Consider the following 21162-nt stretch of genomic DNA (forward strand, 5'->3'; position numbering starts at 1 on the left):
TATTAAAATTTAACAGTCTAATCTGAAAATTAGTGTTTTATAAGGGAATTGTAAGAATTCTATATTCTGTTAACAAATTTTAGAGGTAAGGTATTTTCCTGATGTGTCACTTTTTGATATTGTAAATATTTGAGTTTCTTTGAATAGAATTTAGTTTATCTTTATCATATGCTTTGAAAATTTTTCCTCATAACAGAATGATATAAAGTCATTTATCATTTTTCTTTTAATATTTTTATGTATAGTATACTTAGATATTTTACTGATCAATATCTGCTCCTTGTTCACTCCCTACTTTTCCCACATCTCTCTCATAGAAAATATTATGATTCTTGAGTTTCTTTCTAGATTTTCTAAATGGAGTTTTCTTGCTTGAATTGTACTAATTTCATATAAAAATGTTAATTTTATTAGTTTAGACAAATGTGAATTTGTAAGATTATAATATGTAGAAAATCTTTATAAAAAACTAAAACTTAGCCATTTAAGAAACAGTGATGTTAGTTAACTAAGGAGTTTGTTTGAGGCCGGGCGCAGTGGCTCACGCCTGTAATCCCAGCACTTTGGGAGGCCGAGGAGGGCAGATCACGAGGTCAGGAGATCGAGACCATCCTGGCTAACACAGTGAAACCCTGTCTCTACTAAAAACACACACACGCACAAAAATAGCCAGGTGTGGTGGCGGGCACCTGTAGTCCCAGCCACTCAGGAGGCAGAGGCAGGAGAATGGCATGAACCGGGAGGCTGAGCTTGCAGTGAGCCAAGATCGTGCCACTGCACCCCAGCCTGGGTGAAAGAGCAAGACCCCACCTCAAAAAAAAGAAAAAGAAAAAAAAGAGTTTCTTTGAAATGCAGATGATGGTGGATACACTCTTGATCTCAACATGAGTTATTCTAGGGGACTCACTCCAGTTAAAAGTGGTCCCTCTTCAAGAAGTGGAGGGCCTCCTCCTAAAAATCTGCTCCTTCTGCTGTGGCAAGAAGCAATAGTTGGATGGGAGGCCAAGGTAAATGCTACCTGATAGAAAGACCATAGTTTTTGTAGGACTAAAAATGAGCCATTTTACCTGGATGCTTAACTTTAAGTTTATCAAACAAAATAGAAGTGACATACACATTGGCTTAATTGGTGATCGATCACTTTGAGTATAGTTTCTCTCTCACTAGGTACGTTTCAGGTTTATGGTGAAGAAATACTCCAGCTTCTCATTGCAGATCAAGGAATTGATTAGAGTGAGGCCAACGTTTCTTTTAATCCTGTGTTTGCTAGAGGATTCCCCTTTATTTTTCTAAAAGCTCCTAGCAGTATTCTTTGATGGTAGGCTTCTTCATCTAATGAATTCTTCCATTTCCTAGGTGCCATGGTAATGGTCCCCTGATGTTCCAATCTGAAAATTGCTTGTTCAGCTTCTTTGTTGGGTTGGAGTCTTGTTCTTACCAGGTCAGAGTGCGTTGGTGAGATGATGGCTCACTACAGCCTCAAATTCCTGGGCTCAAGCAATTCTCCTGTTTCAGCCTCCTGAGATGCTGCAACTACCGGCATGCACCACTACACCTAGCTAAACATTTTTCCTATTTTTTTGTGGAGAGAGGATCTCACTACATTTTCAAAACTGACATTAAAGCCTGGGGCTTGAGCAGTCCAGCTGCCTCAGCCTTCTACACTGGCTCACAGCGTCAGCCACTGAGCTGGGCCATCCAGCTTCTGAGACCTCAATAAGCTTATGTGCAAGGCATTCTTCCTGCTTATATGAAGATTCAAAAGAACTACAAGAGCATTTAGCAGAAAAGGAGTCACTGGGCTTAAATATAATTTAAAAATAAATTCAAGGCTTGAAAGGTAGACATGAAGGAGTTCAATATTCTTAAGTGAGCATCGCAGAAGGACGGTGTTGTGAAATATAAGGGGATGTAAATCAATAATTAAGATTGTACCGGGAGGTTTAAACATTAACAGAAGATCCTTAGTGTAAAATTTGAAATTATTTGAGGAGAGTACTCAGAACTAAGCAACACGAGGTGAGCAGTAGGATTTAATAGAAGCAGTATTTTTCAGAAGGATAATTTTAAGATCGCAGACTAAACAGAAGAAAGCAAGACAATAAATAAAAGTTCTTAGCAAAGAAGTTTAAGCAGAACAAATTAAAATTCTTACTTAGTCCTCCATCCTAATATGGAGGAAATTGAAAACCGACATTTTCAATTTTACATTTCATATGTAGACTGTCAGTGAAGCTAGGTATTTATTGACTTCAGGACACAAAAGCCAACATATTTCATTGGAAAATTCGCTCGTGAACATATCATACGTGAAAGACTGACATTTAAGGAATAGCTAGTGAAGAGGATATTAAAGAAGAACCTTCTCTATTTTGAAATAGCAACAATGTTGTAATGACCCCTTTAACGTTACTGGTTATTGAAATAAAAGTAAATGTTGGCCATCATTAGAAAATCTTCACTAATACATTTTAATTTGTCAACATTAGACAGCCACTTAGAGATAGAGCCACTTAGAGTCAATATAGAGCCAGCCACTTAGAGATAAAGGAGAACTTTTATGTAAAAATTTAGCATGTAGTCATTCAAAGGTAGCAGTATTTGTGTGTGTGAGATGAATTTAACAACATGGGAAAATTTACCTTCTTCAGCTGAGAAAGGACAATTTATGTAAACTTTAAAATCAGTGAAAAGTTTGATGGTTTTACATGTTTTCCCTCTGTCATTAGTAGTCATCAGTCATTCATATGAAGAGGAAAATAATAACTAAGTTGTTATTAACATTGCAAATGAACTTTACCTGAGAATTAGTGTTAGCCTTCAGCTTCATTAGAAGAACTGGCCTTGCGGGAGCCATGGGATTATCCAAAGCCATAAGAAATATTCACAGTGTCATGATTGGCTAGTAATTTAGGAAACAAAGAATGGAGTCATAGAAGCAATAATTTTAAAAAGTTGTTTGAGAGAAGAGAAAATAGTGTTTCAGATCTGGTGTTCTTTACATAATGTTCCATCACATGAGTGTTAAATATCCCATATCACGTGGAAGAGAGAATTATGGAGGTCCTCCATGCAGAGTGACAATCGCTTCCTGGATAAATGACCATATGTCACCAAGAGATGATGGTTATGCAATTAAGGAGAGTTAAAGGAAAAATGAAATTAAATAGTTGATTTTTTTTGTTGTGCTGATGAAATTCACATAACAAAAGTACACATTATAAGGTAAAGAGTTAAGTGGTGTTTAATACATTCTGTGTCATGCAACAACTACCTCCATCGAGTTCCGAAACATTTTCATGATTCCAAGCTAAAACTCCAACTACCAGTTAAGCAGTTCCTTCCATTTTCTCCCTTCCCTCAGCTGCTAGCAAACACCAGTCAGTGTTCCACCTCTGAATTTATCTGTTGTGGGTACTTAATGTTAATGGGCTCAAACACTACATGACTTTTTGCATCTGTCTCTTTTCCCTTTGCATGATGTTTCGAAGGTTCATTTACATTGCAGCACTTCACTCCTTCCACAAACTGTTAACCCATTATTTTATTTGGGGTGTTTCCACCACAGTGTTTCTATGCACCAATATTTGTTTGAGTACACTTATTCGATTCTGGGTATGTATATAAGTGGAATTGCTTGGTTCTATGATAATTATGTTTGTTTTCTTGAGGAACCACCACATTTCTCCATAGAAGTTGCATCATTTTCCATTCCAACAAGTATTGTATCAGGGTTCCAGTTTATCTACATCCCCTCAAACACTTGGTATTTCCTGCTTTTACTGCCATTCCAGTGTGTGTGTGTGTGTGTGTGTGTGTGTGTGTGTGTGTGTGTGTGTGTGTGTGAAGTATGGTATCTCGTTGTGGATTCGAAATACATTTTCTGAATCACTGATTATGAGTATCTGTTCCATGTGCTTTCTGGGCATTTGCCTATTTTATTGGAGAAATAGCTATTTAGATGTTTGGCAATTTAATTGTGTTTAAGTTGTTATTTAGATATATTTTTGGATACTAGAATTTAAAAATTTAAAATTTGTTGCTTAAACTCATGCACACAGACATCATCCAAGTTCCTGAGAAGCTAGGGATTATGCTCCACCACCTAGAGGCTATGCATACTGTGATTATGGTCATTCTAGTCAGGATGAACATTCCTCTACAGGATATAAGTACTATAATGTTATCTGGATTTATTAAATTGATTTCTTAAATTGTTCTTTCTGCCATTAAGAACACTTTTTTATTATTTTTTTTTTCAATTTAGTGATCGTGGTGGCTACTCTGAGGCCTGTGGTAGAGATCTTTCTCAATGAGTAAGTGGAAGTTCTTACAGAGATGCATTTCAGAGATATGGTAATGGTCCAGGATGGATTTGTAAATTATAGAATTACATTTAATAGATCAGATCATTATTTACACGAAATTCTAAGGAAAATTATAAAGAACAAATATAACGTGCTTCAATAATGAGTATTCTTAACAGTATAAAATATAGGGAACGATATGAAAGTGAGAACTTCAGTTCATGTTCAGAAAATGTGACTCAACATTTACCTTAGAATTAAACTTGTCAAGCTTCAAAATACTACTCTTACACTTATTTTAAATAAAACCTTCTACTATTTCAGGCTTAATTATTATCCTGTCAACAAAGGCAGAGGAAAGCAGATATTTCCAAATAGTACTTTAATTAGTTCATGCTTTAGTGATAGCAGTAAAAATGTTTAAATGTAGCCCAACATATTATTTTATCAACTCTGCTGGGACCTCTCATGGTGCACCACCTGCACAAGGACCTGGGATGTCTTATGGTGGAAGCAGCTATCACGATTATAACAATACTCGAGATAGATATGGCAGAAGTCGGGAGAGTTACTCAAGCAGTTGCAGTGATTTTTATTCGTGTGGTCATGAGCACTTTGGCAGAAAAGACTGAAGGAATACACCTTCTCTGGATAGGGTGCACCCTGCTCCTCATGTAGCATATCGTAGGTCAAGTTAAGTGGCATCTATAGGAGATAGTGGGGAAAGTCAACCTGAAAAAGGAGACTGAAGCAGATATTAAAGCAAGTATCCAAAATAATGGTTATTGCATACCAAACCTTGTTTGCAAATTGAAAATTGAAATGTTATTTCTGCATTGTTACCTGTATATTACTGAAAGAAACATGTTGGTTTTGTGGAGAGAAGTAGATAATAACTTCCTCCATGAAGTTTTTGAGGAATTCAAAGGAAAAGGAATGGTTTTCAAGTAATTTCGTACTTGTTAATGCTATTTGAAAACTATCTGTTTAGATGTAATATCTATATTAAAATTTTCAGAATACATTGTTACATGTAATGCAAAATGCCTGATGTTATTGCTCAGCTATACATGCTTAAAAGCAAATACAATACGAGAGTAAATTGTGTTGTTTGTTGAACATTTTTCTTTGTTTCTTTGAACACAAATGGAAACAAAATTAGGCATATATTACATCTCCCTTGCAAGCTGCACAAGTTTTCTAATTAGGCTCTTTCTCTTTAAAAATTTACAAGCTTAAAATGTTTCAGAAGTCTTTAGAAGGACTACAAAATTATCTGCATCACCATAAAACGTTTATTTTTTTAGAGGAATAGTACAGGTGAAAGGATGTAATTACATGTGGTTGATACTAAAGTTTAAGACATCTGGAACATTCTACTTGAAGCATTCTGTGACTGAAGGGGGATAACGGTAATGAAAACTTTCTTTTTTAACCTAAATCAAAAGTGTACCAGCGGAGTTTCTCAAGTGCATAGCATAATGAAATTAAATGTTCCTAGTTTAAATAGTGGAAAGTAATCAACACATGCATGACCTCACACACTTGTCGTTTTGAGGTGATAAAACGTGATATGCCCCATCTTACATTTATTAGAGAAAGAATGTGTTATCCCTAGTTAAAGTCAGCATGCTGCAGAAAAGGTTTTTAACCAATTCCTCCTTTCTAACTAGAAATATGTGTTCTTGATCCAACATCTCCTCAGTATACCCTCTTCACTAAACACCACCCCAACCATTGGAGTCGCTACTTCTGTGAGATCTGCTTTTAGATTTCATATAGGAACGAGGTAGTGGGCTATTTGCCTTTCTGATAACTGGCTTATGTCATTTAACAAAATGGCATGCACACATTCACCAGATTCACACACATTGTCACAACTGGCAGGATTTCCTTCTTTGACAATGCAGCGCATTTTTCCATTGTGTTTATGTGCCCTATTTTTTTATCCACTCATCAATTGAGGGACACTCAAGTTGCTTCCGTATCTTGGCCATAGCGAAACTGTGAAGAGTGCAGCAATAATTGCATGGGTGCACGCACCGCTTCAGCATACTGATTTGTGTACCTCTGCGTGTGCCCCGGTATTCTGATTTGCTGGATCATATGGTGGGTGGTTCTACTTGTAGATTTCTGGAGACTCTTTTTTCATTTTTATTCTTGAGATGGAGTCTCGCTCTGTCGCCCCGGCTAGAGTGCAGTGGCGCGATCTTGGCGCACTGCAAGCTCCGCCTCCCAGGTTCATGCCTTTCTCCTGCCTCAGCCTCCCGAGCAACTGGGACTACAGGCGCCCGTCACCACGCCCGGCTAATTTTTTGTATTTTTAGTAGAGACGGGGTTTCACCGTGTTAGCCAGGATGGTCTCTACCTCCTGACCTCGTGATCCACCCCCCTCGGCCTCCCAAAGTGCTGGGATTACAGGCGTGAGCCACCACGCCCAGCGATTCTATACTTAATAAAATCCATAAAACTTCTTGTAATGCCTGCACTAATTTACATTCTCATTAAAAGTGTGCAATGATTTCCTTTTCTCTGCATCCTTAGCAGAAATGAGTTTTGTTTTTTTGTTTGTTTGTTTTTTGTTTTTGTTTTTGTCTTTTGGATAATAAGCATTCTGACTGAAGTGAGATGAAATCTCATTGTGGTTTGATTTTTCTGATGGATTAGGGATGATGAGTGCTTTTTAGTGTGTCTTTTGCGAAATTGTTTGTCTTAGTTTCACAAACGAGTATTCACCTCCTTAGCCCATTTGTTTTCATGCTATTGAGTTGTTGGAGTTCCTTATGTATTGTAAATATTCACCCACTAACGGACGTATGGTAATCCAATAATTTCTCCCATCCTGTAGGATGTTCCTTCCCTCTGTTTAGTTTCCTTTGGTGTGCCGAAGCACTTTAGTTTGATATAACTCCATTCTCTATTTTTGATGGTGTTTACTGTGCTCTTGCAGTCACTTTGAGACCCTCATTGCCCACATGGATGTCATGCAACTTCCTCCTTGTGATTTCTTCTGGTACTTTTATCATCGCAGGTCTGACAATGGAGTTTGGTGAGAAATAATCTACTTGTAAAATCCTTTATGTGGATATTCAGGTTTTCCCCAACCTAGTTTATAGAAGATACTTAATTTTGCATTGGGCGTTCTTGCTTTTTTGGGAAAAGGTCATGTGCTGTAAATGCAGTGACTTAGTCCTGGTCCCCTGTTGCTTTTCATTAGCTCATGTCTCTGCTTTTCTGCCAGTGCTGTTCTATTTCGATACATAAAACTTTGTAGTATATTGTGAAGTTAGGTACTATGATGCCTCCAGCTTTGAACTTTGTACTGGATTGCTCTGAGTCTTCAGGATCTTCTGCCATTTCATAGCAAATTTAGGATTCTCAGATTGTTTTTCTATGAAGAATGGGTCACTGATATTTTTATAGGGGTTGTATAGAATCTGAGGATCAGTTAGGTAGTATTGACGTCAATGCCATGGACAATGTGTGTGTTTGTGTGCACATGCTCAGGGCCAAGAAACGCTGGGTGTCATCACCAATAGTGAGGTGGGCCTTAATATCCAGCCAGATTGCCTTCCTGGACACACACAGAAGGTCCCCTTCCATTTTGCCATCTCTTCACATTTTCGGCCCTGTGAGCCCTGTGCGGTCCTCCAGATTCCCTGTGTGGTGGCCTGTCTTTTCTAGGGGTGGGCAGGGGCTGGGAGAATGAGGATGGCAGAAGGGAGAAAGCACATCTGGGGAGGCTGGAGTCATGGAAATGGAACTTGACAGGCCTGGGAGAGCCATTCTGGGAGGATGTAGACCTAGACGGGCCTCAGGTGGGCACCTGTGTGGAGGGTGAGAGCACCCTGGTTGAGTCCAAACTGAGCCTCAGGTGGTAGCAGGCCTCAGGGCAGAGAAGGAAGCTAGCAAGGGATGGTGAGGCAGCTATCCCTTGAGCCTGGCTTCTCACCCACTGATCTTAGTTACTTATGCCTCTTGAGGGGCTTAGGGTTCCCCAATCCTGAAATGTGGGTACTACAGTTCCCTGACGGGCCTTTCTCCCCCAGCCCATGCATGGTCTGAGTTTGCTTACCACAGTCTCCTCCCTGAGCCTTGGCTTCGCTATGTGTGTCCTAGCTCCAGGACCCACAGGCCTCTCATCCCCCAGCCCTGGGCTGCTCCCCAGCCTCCTCTCTGTTCCCTCTCTGAGGGCCTAACTCCCTTGGGTAGTGCTGCATGAGACTGAGCCACGGGCCCTGGCTGATGATCTGGGGAACTGGGCAAAGTGGTCATGACAGGTCAGGTTCTGGTTCAAAGCCAATTCCTCCAACGCCAAGCAATGACCAACAAGGTCCCTTCCCATGATGCCCCACCACCACCCCACCTCAGCAACCCGTCATACCCTGGGCAGTCACCATCAGCCAACCAGCTGAAGAAACTCAGTTAGGTGTGTCCTGCCTGAAACTGGGGCCTTCACCTGCATGACCCTAGAACCACTGGACACAGTGGAGCCAGTCACCCTCTATCCTGGAGCGAGAGGAGTTGGGAAGGCTCATGCCAGACCTAGCTTCCCACATACCACACCCTCTACCATGCGGGGAGGCACTCCTTATTAAGAATTCCAATGCAGTACTCCTTAAGGATCACTTCATTGTGGAAGTAAATGTTGCGATGAAAGGCAAACTTCATCCTTCCACCAGTACTCAGGATGGCTGAGTTCCTCCACCTGCCTGTCCAAGAAGGAGAAAGAGGATAGTCAAGGGACAGTTTCATCTAGGTGGGCTGAGGTGGCCTGCTAGCTGGGGTGAAGCATGCATTTCCCCTTCCCAGCTCTCCCACTGAGACGTCCCCGAGCCCCAGGAGGACCTCAACCTGACCAGGACCTTGGAACCCTCCCCAAGACCCAGGCTTCCCATCCTGACCTGCAAATCCATCATGTGGCTTTGCAGGACTTCCTCATGGTTTCTGAGCTACTAGCTCTCACCAGAAATAACCATAACTTTGAAATGGCTCTTTATGTCAAATTAAATTTTTCATTTTTACTACCTCATGTGTTGGATGAGGCATGTATTTTTAAATTTATTTTCACCCTTATTGTACCTCTGTGATAAACAGTTTACTAACATTCATACCATAATTATCTTTCAGTTTTACTTGTCTGTTCCTAAAGATTCACTGAAACTAAGAATTATATTTATGCTTGTATCTTTCAGCAACTGTATGTCAGATAACGATGCACATTACTGCAGAAATCACATATACAGGTCCAAAGGGAGACGAAGAAGAAGAAGAAGAAAGCAAGCTTTAAAGTCTATACATTCCTAACACTGTATCAGAAACTCAGTAATCACAGTGAAATCAAAGAATGACCACAGTCAATTCCATCTCATACCTAGGCTGAAATATGAAACGTCAAAAGAAAAGAAAGTTAAGAACTTTGGGCTTGTAAAAATTTTCCCATACAGATGAAATTATTGGTAACTTTGTCTCACTAGAAAACATAGACAAAAATCCACTTTTTGCATATGTGTAAACATAAATATTTTTATTTCCATCAGTTATGACATGCAAGCAAATAATAAAGTGAAAGTACAATACAATGATATATGGAACTTTCTCAATCTTAAAATATTCCATTGAGACTATTTATTTTATGAAAACCATAAAGAATCTTCATTAAACTACATTACATAGTACTTTTTAGTGTTTTACTTACAGTTTAATCAACAAATTAAAGGGAATTCTTCAACATTATTTATTACCAATACTGTTTGTCTACTTGAGTAATCCTTTTAAAATTATTTTAAGTAAAACATTAAAAACAAATTATATTGACTGATTTCAGCTTTTGATGAAAGCATACTTCTGTATTTGTAGTAATGTGAAGTATAACTTTCTTCTCACAATGGATCTTTTATAACACGAGTGTTATTGTTTTGTCTGATACAAACCCTGTATTATTTTATGGCTTTACTGTATCCATAAATTACACGCCTCCAGAGAGTAGGCTTCGAACAGATGGAAAAATTATATTTGTGACAAACTTCAAGGAAAGGAAATGGTAAAATGGGAGAATAATTTCTAACTTTCTAACTGTTGGTCAATGCAGTTGTACATGTTTAGATGTAGACACATATTTGCACACTGCAAGTTTGCACATGTACATAGAAATTTATATGAGATACCCAAAATATATGGGTTGTGTGATTTTTTAATTAATCCACAATTTTATATGCGTGGAATTTGATAAGCGGTTACATTATCCATATTCAATTTGTTGTAAAGCCAACAAAATCTCTGTCAGCATTCATTTCAATTAATACAATAATGTTAACTGCTGATAGCTTCATTTTCCTTGTTCCATGCTGGCAACCTGAAAGTAGATTCTCACTCTAATTAGCACTTAGGGTGCGATCCACAAGAGACTGTCACCTTGCTGTGGATTGTGACCTCTGACGACTGCTCTTTCTTCCTATAGCATTCCTACTTTGCATATTTAATAAACTTTGTGCATGGTTAAAAGGATAAAAGTGAAGTGAAATGTAGGCCATGCTGTGAAATGTTCCATGGTTTCTGTATCTCTGACTGACTTTTCATGCTATAGAGGACAAGAAAGACAATTCAATATGTTTCTTATTATCCAGTCCAAAGCAGTCTTTCTTACTAATATGCCAAATCCATCACTTCAAGGCACTGACATCTAAACACAGCTACACGTCTCAAAATCTCTTCTCATTAATAACCGTTACGTTAGTCACTGTTGTCCAGAACTGGAATCTGACTGTGAAATCCCCAGGTGGAAATTGCTATAATGGCTCAAACTATGGGAATGACTATTTTTCAGCGTAATTGCTGCTGTCATCTTACTGAAAAATATCATATTAGATGGCAGCTTTTAGTTACATAAATTCTGTTATTAATTTTTAATGTCCCACATTTTTATGATATTGCACAAGTAAAGATCTTTGATAACTTAAATGGTAAACTGAGCAATTGCTAAAATAACTCACAGCACTTCAAACATTCATTTACTTACTAGGAGTGCCACATATCATCGACCCCTGATTAAAACAAAGTTGGAAAATTGGTTATTAAAATATGCATTTCAAGGTATTTTTAAAAACTACCCATACCATATATGATGCCCTATCTGCAAGGATGAAGCCTTAGCATAAATGTTTCAAAGCAGAGAAATCTAAACAATACTGGCAACATGACATCCCAATCATGTGCTCAAGTGTATATTTGTGCCTCTAGGGAGGCAACTTAAGTGGTGTGTAATATTACCATTTTCATTCTCCCCAGTACCTCTTTTATTTAAAACAAACAAATGTTTCACTATTTGCAAGAAAAAAATGAGTTCTTACTCTGTTGTATAACTGATATTTCTATCAGCTTGTTTTAATCTTCCTATGAACTGTGAATGCCTAGATAACTTTCAGTGTATCTGTAAAGTGGGAAGGTAACTGTACTTAGCTCACAATACTCTACAATGGGATAATATGACTCAAGAAATATACATTTGCCTAGACAACACCTGAGATATACTAAGCAATACATAATCCTTCTCATATCAAATGCCTATTATAATTATTCAAATATATGGCCATAATAAAAAGATAAGTGTTTTATATACAAAGTAAATGTCTTTTGCCTTTAATATCTCTCTACACTTGTCTTAATAACCTCAACACAAAACACCCATGGAATCCGTTTTCAGCTGAGCTGACTACCAGTTATTAGGGTTTAAGTAAACAGAATAAAGATTTTAAAAGTAGATGACTAGATACAAGAAATCACACTTTCACCATAAGAAATAATTATTCTCAAGTGCCACTGCAACAGCAAACTTGAAAAAAAATTAAGTATAACATATTACAATATTCTAAAATCTAAAATTTCCTCTTTGAAGTCCAGTGGTTCATGCCTGGAATCCCAATAATTGAGAGGCTGAGAAGGGAGGACTGCTTCAGGCTGAGAGTTGGAGACCTGCACAGGTAACCTAGCAAGACCTAACTCTACAAAAGTAATTAATTAATTAAACAGGGCATCATGACACGCATCTTTTCTAGTTACTCAGAAGTTCAAGGTTGCAGTGAGCAGTCAAGGCACACTGCACTTCACCAGGCAAGAATTTGTCTCTAAAAAATAATACAACAAAACAAAGCAAAACAAAAACACTTTCAGGTGTTTTTTGAAAGTTTGTATAATTGCTCCAAGAGCATAGACATTGTTTAAAATTGAGCAGTTCATGGGGAATGGGCAGAGAAAATGGCTTATATTGTTTTCCAAAAATCAAGATAAATATGTTAGAATATTATGTACAAATATCTAACAATCGTTTGTGAAATAATTACTGACAAATGTCAAGTCATTGTCTTTATAGCCTTTTCCTTCAAAACATTCATAGCTTAATTGGAGAATGAAGAGAAGAACAATAATTGCAATGTACTGTGCAAGTGTTACAACGTGTAAAACTTAATAACTTAGTTGGAGAGGAAAGAAGTTCTTAACTGGGTTAAGACAGGTGTGGGGAAGCTTCTTAGGGCAGGAACAAAGAACAGGATCTGTAAGAATACCAATTTGCAAGAAGAATGTTTAGGAGAAAAACATTGTGGGAGAAAAGAAACATTCTTTCTGTCAATGATAGAAGTACTAACAGTGCATATGATGCCATCTGCCCAATTCTTAGACCATAAATATTTCTTGAATGAATCAATGAATAAAAGATATTGGGAAAAGCGTTCTGGAAGGGATTTTAAAAATCCTAAAAGGAAAGGTAAATACCCTTGACTTTACGATTTTGCCTGTTTTTCTCTATGTTCTTCTTAGTTTACTACCTCATAAGCTCCGTTTTACTTTTTGGTCTTTTCACAAATATCATGCATGAGTCATTCCTCAGACTGCTCCTCTCTTGACCCTTTGATAGTATATTTTTCTCTGATCTTCCTTTGTGTGTGCTCCTGGGTTTATATGCCCACAGATACCACAGAGGTCAATCACCTCTCCTGGCACTGTTCTGTAATAGAGAGGCCTGGCCCCTGTGAGGCATGGTTCCTAGGCTCCCATAAAAATTACTTCCTGTTTCAGTTCAGTCAAGGGGTGACACTGCAGAGATTAGAGAACAAGAACATGAGAGAAGCCAGTTTGTTTCCCTGTCCTTCTCAGCAGGGGATACGTTTCAGCAGTGATTCCACGGCCTGCAGGAAACACTGCGTGTGTTTCCGTTTTCCATGTAGTGACCATAATCCCAGACTGGCTCTTCTAATGCCATTTTCTGCAGTTGTCTTCTCTAAAGGATTTGGGTGCTATTTTTGGAGATTTAAATAAAATATATTGATGTGGAAGGGGGACAGGGAAGTGCTGGGTAGAGCAGGGCGTGTTCCTTGGCTTGGGCTCCACCCTCAGGCCTGTGCTCACTGACCTAGGTGAGGACGGCACTTCTGTTTTCTTGCCCAAATGTTGCATTTCCCAAGACCACCCTGGCCTGCCACACCTCCATCCTGCCACACCTCCATCCTGTGATATAAGAAACCCCCAGATCCTAGCAGGCAGTGATCCTAGCAGCTGGACGTCTAGAGGGACCATTAGCAGAAAAAGTCACAGCAACTGGACCTCGAGAAGACACCGGAGGAAGGAGAGCACAGAGACTGAGGCTGCAGGCCATCCACCGCAGAAGAACACCGAGTTTCGTGGAGCTGTGGGAGGAGAGCGCTGACCTGTCCCATTCCAAGGGAAAACTGCGTTCCCGCTCCATCTCCCTTCTGGGTCCCCATCTATCTGCTGACAACCTCTACTTAATGAAACCTTGCACTTATTCTCCAAGCCCACGTGTGAGCCAATTCTTCAGGTACACCAAGGCCATAAACCCCGGGATTCAGATAGCCTTCTGTCTTTGCAGTAAGTCAGGATGTCTGATGGAGCTGACTAACACAAGCCACCGACGAATGGACCATGTAACACATGCCCTCTGGGGATTCAGGAGCTGTAAACATTCACCCCTAGACACTGCCTGGGATCAAATCCCCACAACCTGTCCTCATTGCACGCCCCGCGGGAGAGGGGATTAGGGACTTCTTCCCGTTTCAATATGAGTCTGTTTCCCATGCAGTCTGCTTTCTGTAATACTGCAGTGTTATCTCATTGCATATATTTGACAAAATAAGTTACAAGCTATAAGTAATATGAGAAGAAAGAAAATCGTGGAGAATAAGGAAGAAAATGAAACGTTGTATCAGTAAGGAATGTTTTTACTTCAGATAACATAAAAAGTAAGTAAGGGATGTCTATTTTTCACATGTGAACCAGCCATAGTTAGGCAGTTGCTGCCTTTGATCAGTTGCTCTGCTGCATGGTAGTAGCAGTGACTTTTTTGCTATTTTCTCCAAGGTGAAACCTAGCTGAAATTCATCACCATGTTGAGTCCAGTTGTTCCCAGCCAGCTTTGCCCACATCTTGGTTTTCCCCAGTGTTACCAACTCCTAGTTTATGCAACTATTTTAATAGTGTATTTTGCTAGTCATGTGAAACAGCTGCCTGAGATTTTCTATGCTCCTGCAGTCACCTAGTATTTTTGCTATCTCAAATTATGTGCCTTGCTCATTTTTCTCTTCAGGACACTATAGGATGTTCTTTAGCTGATTTTTTTAAAGAGCATTGGTAAACCAGTTTCATTTCTGTCAAATACTTCTGGGAATTTCTGAAAAAACGTATACAAGTCTCAGCTAAACACCTGGCACTGGCCCACTGCCCATTCAGCTGCCTGTTACTGACTTCTTCCGTTAGACAAGATCCCCCAGGCAGCAACTGCATGTGTCCCCTGGCTTCCACTTGGTGTCCTGAAGACCAACATCTAATGTTTAAAACATTTCAAGTCTTAGATAGAGCATAAAGTTTTTATAGGATACAAAACAGCAATCAGACGCAAGAAATTGAGTCATTCTTCTTTAAACTCTTATTTGTAATTATTTTGTAGTTTGTCTTATTGGAAATTAGAGACCCAGAGAGTGGAAACAGTGCTTCTTCTTCAACCACCCTAATGCATCTCACACATCTGTCTCATCATTTGCTCTGTATGAGATGTCCATGTATGAGCTCCCATAAAATGATGCATAATTTATACATGCAAATGGTCCTATGAAACAATATTATCTTTTAAACGTAAATCCACATTCAAGAGTAAAGTTTTTCAAAACCAGAAATAATTTACAGAATTGCTACATAATGTGGCATAATTATCATAATGTGGAAATGGAAATTCAGACAAACTTTCACATTGTTACTGAGAGGACTGTTCCTTGAAGACCTATATTTCTGGCTATCTGCATTCCAGGAATATTTTTATTATTATTTATTACCATCTCATGACGAAACGGCCCACTAGGTTAGATTTTTCCATGATAGAGTGTTTGACTAAAGAGTCAATAACTCTTGCAACAGAGAACACCCTTAGAAATTAGCTTATAAATTAGTTGACCAGAGTCTCAAAGTTCCCAAGGCCAATTCTTAGGGTTCAATCTCAGACTGTAATAGTGTTTTCTGCAGAACAGTGGCTTTAAGTAGCCAGATATTTTCACATTTATAATCTATTGGTGGAAAGCCTGGTCCTAAAGTAGGAGCAGCGGATGCATCTCTCCTTTCATGACAAGTTTGACACTCAGGAGATGATAAATTTATAGGAAAAAAATGGTTTTCTCCATTTATCTTTGGCTATCTATTCCCAGATGAAATTAGAGTAAATATATGAAAGACATTTCAAAATATACTGGAAAAAATTAAAGAAGAATATATTAAGAAACAAAACTTTAGCCAGTATCAATCTTTGACAACAAAGTTAACCATTTTAACTATACAGTATAAACATATTTACAAATAAAGTGTATGCATAGGGAAATGTTTCTTGCATTGTACACACTTTCCCCAGTGATGTTCTAGGCACTCATTTAAAATAGGTCATTGATTGAATTACAACTATAACCTTACTGTAAATAGTACAGTAGAAACTTTTCTAAAACAGAGCACGTGTACACATTGGTTGGTCGTCCAGTTGTACTGTTTCTTTTGTATGAATGTGTGTATGTCTATGTAATTTTAGATAGTTATAGAGAATAGATTTCGGGCAAGTAATTAGAAAGTAATGAGATTCTCTTTGTAGTAAAAAGGGAAATGATTAACTTTAATTGACATTTTAGTTGAACAGTAAAACTGTATAAGAATTTATCCTGCTCAGGGAAAAGATGTATTGTGTTTTGCAGCCTGAAAGAGTGCTTTCCTGAGTAAGCCAGTGTTGGTATTTACTGCAGAAATAGATTTGTTTTGGTAGACTCCTGTAGCCAGCTACCTACAGAGAAGGAAATCCTACTAGAGAGAATTCTAAATAGAATAGTTAAATAGTCTTTCATTTGGGTGAAGCATTCACATATGATATTCTTTTATATTCAGCATAATTATAAACATTTAGTTTTAATACACTTTCCAAAAAACTAATTATAAAAATTAACAAGAGAATTGTATATTCCTCATTTAAAAAGTTTCAGCCTATTCAAATCTGAGAAGTCCACTCTGAAATACCTGAAAATGAGATATGAAATGAATAAGAAAAGAAAATACAGCAGAATGTACCAGATGTATTTTATGTGTTGGACGTACATATATCTGTTAGCTTTTAGTGGCAGTCAGAGTGCAGTCTACATAATTTTATTCATAATAGATGCCTATGCATGATATAGTCACACATAAATATTATTTCTCTGAAGATTGAAATAGAAAGCAGGGAAACACAACACGGCACATATGCTGAATTACATTTAAGCAAGTGTGAATTATATAGTTAAATGATCTCTTCAAGGGGCTTCTTATCACTCTCTCACTGGGTCGTCTAAGGATTAATTAATTAAAGTTCCTAGGCTCTTTCAAGCTAAGAAACACTATATAAGTGCTTTGCATTATCTTGGTAACACGAGAGTGAGGCATAAGTGATTTGCAACCTCATAGGCTCTTTGAAATGTGTGTCTAGCCTGATTGACAGTTTTTTCTAACAGTGTCTTATGGATTGGAAGGTGCTTATGAAATTCGAAGACGAAATTTGCTCTATTAAAATCATGCTAATCTGCAAAAGCAATCTTTGTTCTATATATATGTAGAGAGAGGTTTCTCAAACTAGAAGGAAACTTTGGATATGATTTCGAAGGTAATATAATAAGGTAGAATTTTGACATCAATTATAACTTGTCTATTATCGTTTGATTGTCTCAGCTATTGCTCTCTTAATTAGTGCAACTAAAGTCTAGTTAATTTGCACAAAGGTAGCCATCCCATTTTATTAGCATGTTTCAGTTATGTATCACTGAAATAAGGTCCATTCTATAATGTAATATATTATTTCATTTAATAATTTATTTTACTTTTATTTCCATTTTTATTATAAATTCAGAGAGTACATGTGCAGGCTTGTTACAAAGGTATATTGTGTGATGCTGACGTTTAGTCTTCTATTGATCCCATCACCCAGGTAGGGAACCTTGAAACCAATAGGAAGATTTTCAGCCCCTGCCCCTCTCCCTCTGTCCTCACTTTGGAGTCCCCAGTGTCTAATGTTCTTATCTTTATTTCTGTGTGCACCCAAGTTTTAGTTCCTATTCATATGTGAGAATATTCTATATTTGATATTCCGTTTCTTCATTAATTTGCTTAGGTTAATGGCCTCCAGTTGCATCCATGTTTCTTCAAAGGACGTGATTTTTTCTTCTTATAGCTGTGTACAATTCCAGGGTTCATATGTACTACATTTTCTTCATCCCGTCCACCGTGGATGAGCTCCTAGGTTGACTCCATGTCTTCACTATGGTGATGAATATGAGAATTCAAGTGTCTTTTTGATAGCTTTAATGATTTATTTTCTATTGAGCATATACATAGTAATAGGATTGCTGGATGAAATGGTAGTTCTATTGTTAGTTCTTTTAGAAATCCCCAAACTGCTTTCCACTGTGACTGAACATTCTCACCACCAGTGTATGAGTTCCTTTTTCCCTGCAACCTTGCCCGCATATATTATTCTTATGATTATTATTTTGGCTTTTTAATAAAAATAGTCATTCTGACTGGTATCTTATTGTGAGTTTGATTTGGATTTCTCTGATGATCAGTGATGTTGAGCACTTTTGTTATGTTTCTTGGCCACTAGTATGTCTTAAGAAGGTATCTGAAATAAACATTCAATTATTTCCTGTACTAATACGTGAAATTCTGCCTGTCCTTCTCTCTTCTCCTACTACATGATTTTACATGGATAATCAGTCAAAAAATGTGATGTGCTGGTAACATTTTATTTCATACTTGTAAAATATTTTTCTTTTAAAAATACCACATTCTAATTTTTAATTTTTTTAATTCCTTGGAAGTGACAATGGGGACGGGGGAGTTTTAAAGCAATTAGTTCACAAGATGATTCCAATGTAAATGGTATATTATTCATCATAAAATTAATTTGTTTTTGAGTAAAATTTAAAAAATATATACAAATACAAAATAATATAAAAAATACCAACTAACCCCACTTAAAAATAACAGCTATTGATACATTCCCTGTTCTATTTACATGACCTCTGGTTGTAATTGGAATATATGCCCTCAGGCTTGTTTCCTTTCTTCCATTTCCAGAGGCACCATTATCATGAACTTGTTATTACCTTTGTATTTTTTAAATTTATTAAAATATTTATTTGTAAATAATACTGGTGCTTTGTAAATTTTTAATATTTATGTGAATATTATCAGGTGTGTATTATTTCGCATATTTTTTGTTAACATTCTTGGTGAGAGCTGCCATTATTGATGGCATAGTTCTCAGTCTACTGAATTCTCATGTTCCACGATGTGTTTATTGAAATGCTACAATGAAAAACCTTCCCTATGCCTCCGAATACACAGGTGTGAGAATTTCTAATGAATACATTAGAAGAATGGCTGGACTGCAGTGTGTGTACCATTTTAACTTTGAGGGGATGAAATATTCTCATTAGCCCCCTGCACTACCACTTTATTAATATTTTTCATCCATGCTAATTGGCTTAGCACTTGTCTTAGATTTCTCATTTTTAATGAAGTACTATTATGTTACATTGATTAGAACCAGCAAGTGTGTTAAATGTTCATTTTGTTTAATAATTATAGCTATTGTGAGGCCTCTATCAGTATGTGAGAAAAATAAAATGTTAACAGAATGATGACTTTAGTGGGGAGACAAATCTGAAAATCAACTTCATTTTCCTGACACAGTTCCCACAAAACATCGATTCTGCTACTTTTTCAAGGAAGCATGCAGCAGAGTGAGTAATAATAAATCAATATGCACGAGTACATGGTGCCTAGGGATGGGTAGTTTCCTCCAATCTTGCCTGGTGATGGGAGAAGTATTTGACATAGTTTTTGTTTGTTTGTTTGTTTGTTTTGTATGTGGTCCACTTAATGACACTCCCAGATCATCATATGGTAGGTTTGGGGAAAATGAAGGAAATAATAGGTTAGGTATATGTAAATTATGTACTGGAAACAGCAGCTTAGCACACAGAGAGTTGTTAATTGGTCTGGCCACAGTGGTTTTGTCATTTCTCATATACCCTACAACTATTTATTTATGGGCTGTTTGCTAACGACTATTTTTTAAAAAATCTGTTTCAGCAGCAATGACCTAAAAAAATGCAACTACATATTTAATTAAAAACTATTCCCTATTAATAGTTTTAATTAATTAAACTAATTAATTAAATGATTAATTAAACTATTTAATTAATTAAACTATTTAATTAAATGATTTAATTACTTAAATTATTAATAAAAACAATTTCCCTTTCAATTAAATTATGGGTTGAAAAGTGTCATGGTGTAATCGTAAAGCCTTGTAGTCCATGTTGGGACCACAAGGCTAAAAGTGATATCCTGAAATCCAGAATATAGAGGATTGAGGGGAAAAACCAGCTGCTATTTCAGAAGGAAACACTTAGTTATATTAAGAAAACTATGCCTGAAGATGACATTTCAACAGGTTTAATATGTGAATTTGGAAAAAAATTAAGCATATAATTCTGCGATACTTGGCTTTTTATTTACATCACATTGCTATTTTTTAAAATCAATTGTGTATATTTTTTAATTTTAATTTTTCTGCAGTTAAGAAATATGCATGAGTAGTTGTTAGTATGTTAACTCCATTAACTCCCGAAGAAATTCCAAAAGCATTGATTAATGCCATTTAGACGCTTCAAACAGAAAATTAAATGAAAAAATGGTTTGAATTTTTCATCAATCATTGGAACCAAAATAAAGCTGTTGAAATCTTATTGTTCCAGAAATAAAACATTGAACAATGTGATAAATAGTTTTTCATGTTCAGTTAAAAAACTAAACATTGTCGATGACTTTTATTGGTGACAAGAAGCAGCAATTTTGGAAAAGCTTGCAAGTAACTTCATTTAAACGTCAATATAAAATTAAAAGATATGCATTTTCCAGAAAAGAACTATGGATAATTATTGTTAAGAAACAGATTAATTCACATAAATATGTTCCAGAATTATTATTCTGCCTACTATTTCTAATATTTAAATAACAATGTAAAGAAGTTATTTTTCTGTTTTGCATCAAGATATGTAATTGTGGTTTTAAATTTTTGAAAGCATTTGATTTTCAAAAATAGTTGGAAGATAACTATTTCATAGATCTATTGATATAGTAAAAACTATTTGACTATAAGGAAATAAATAATAAATTGATAAAACAATAAATTAAATAATAAATGATTTTATATATGTTAGTACTCTTTTATCCTCAAAAAACTTTCTATTGGGACAATAAAGGTTTTAGTCACCCTAAT

At 36.9% G+C, this 21162-nt stretch overlaps 1 long non-coding RNA gene and 1 pseudogene across 1 annotated transcript in view; one reads left to right on the forward strand and one right to left on the reverse strand.

Annotated features, from left to right (window-relative positions):
* LOC129395741 (uncharacterized) overlaps positions 1-11890 on the forward strand; it is a 32559-nt gene extending 20669 nt beyond the window's left edge. Inside the window, exon 3 of the long non-coding RNA XR_008622992.2 lies at positions 9503-11890. This is a non-coding gene — a long non-coding RNA (uncharacterized LOC129395741). The remainder of the gene's footprint in view (positions 1-9502) is intronic.
* LOC129395646 (RNA-binding motif protein, Y chromosome, family 1 member F/J-like) overlaps positions 1-21162 on the reverse strand; it is a 353374-nt pseudogene that overhangs the window by 64524 nt on the left and 267688 nt on the right.

This window comes from Pan paniscus, chromosome Y, assembly GCF_029289425.2.
Source record: "Pan paniscus chromosome Y, NHGRI_mPanPan1-v2.0_pri, whole genome shotgun sequence".
Taxonomy (NCBI): Eukaryota; Metazoa; Chordata; class Mammalia; order Primates; family Hominidae; genus Pan; species Pan paniscus.